This window comes from Gigantopelta aegis, chromosome 5 (genome assembly GCF_016097555.1).
Source record: "Gigantopelta aegis isolate Gae_Host chromosome 5, Gae_host_genome, whole genome shotgun sequence".
Classification (NCBI taxonomy): Eukaryota; Metazoa; Mollusca; class Gastropoda; order Neomphalida; family Peltospiridae; genus Gigantopelta; species Gigantopelta aegis.
The window spans coordinates 9,466,894-9,468,215 of record NC_054703.1 but is presented as its reverse complement, the minus strand read 5'-3'; positions in this window follow the sequence as shown (position 1 = coordinate 9,468,215).

Sequence of the window (1,322 nt, the reverse complement as noted above, 5' to 3'; positions counted from 1 at the left end):
TCTAGTTTCATGAGTGGAACATTTTGAGTAGTTGCGTCGTAGAATATGTCAATATATGTGGTTCTTTTTTATGTTTTGTCAATTTAGTTTTATGAGTTCAATATTTTGATTAGTTGTCTAGCAAACGGTGTCCATATCTGCGTTTGGTATTTTCAGGTATCACGAGTTTAGTATTGTCAACTAGTTCATCTGGTATTACGAGTTAAGTACTGTCAGCTAGTTCATCTGTTATCACGAGTTAAGTATTGTCAGCTAGTTCATCTGGTATCACGAGTTTAGTATTGTCAGCTAGTTCATCTTGTATCACGAGTTAAGTATTGTCAGCTAGTTTATGTGGTATCACGAGTTAAATATTGTCAGCTAGTTCATCTGGTATCACGAGTTAAGTATTGTCAGCTAGTCTTTGTGGTATCACGAGTTAAGTATTGTCAGCTAGTCCATGTGGTATCACGAGTTTGTATTGTCAGCTAGTTCATCTGGTATCACGAGTTAAGTATTGTCAGCTAGTGCATCTGGTATCACGAGTTTAGTATTGTCAGCTAGTTCATCTGGTATCACGAGTTCAGTATTGTAAGCTTTTAAATATTATATTAACAACTGTGATACCAAAATACGAAATATTTACTCGGGGTGTGTTAACTGCATTTTTTGTTTTAAATAATAAAACGTGAGTTGTTTTTAGTTTATTTTACTATTTGAATTTCTATACATTTATTTTATATTTAGATTAAATAAGTTCGGTATTATAGGAGAGGTAATATATTTTTACGAGTTTAGTATTGTCAGATTTTGTTTCTGGTATCAAGTGTTCAGTACTGTCATTTAGTTCATGTGGTATCACGAGTTAAGTATTGTCAGCTAGTCCATGTGGTATGACGTGTTAAGTATTGTCAGCTAGTTCATCTGGTATCACGAGTTAAGTATTGTCAGCTAGTTTATGTGGTATCACGAGTTAAGTATTGTCAGCTAGTTTATGTGGTATCACGAGTTAAGTATTGCCAGCTAGTTCATCTGGTATGACGAGTTAAGTATTGTCAGCTAGTCCATGTGGTATGACGAGTTAAGTATTGTCAGCTAGTCCATGTGGTATCACGAATTCAGTATTGTAAGCTTTTAAATATTGTATTAACAACTGTGATACCAAAATACGAAATATTTACTCGGGGTGTGTTAACTGCATTTTTTGTTTTAAATAATAAAACGTGAGTTGTTTTTAATTTATTTTACTATTTGAATTTCTGTACATTTATTTTATATTTAGATTAAATAAGTTCGGTATTATAGGATAGGTAATATATTTTTACGAGTTTAGTATTGTCAGA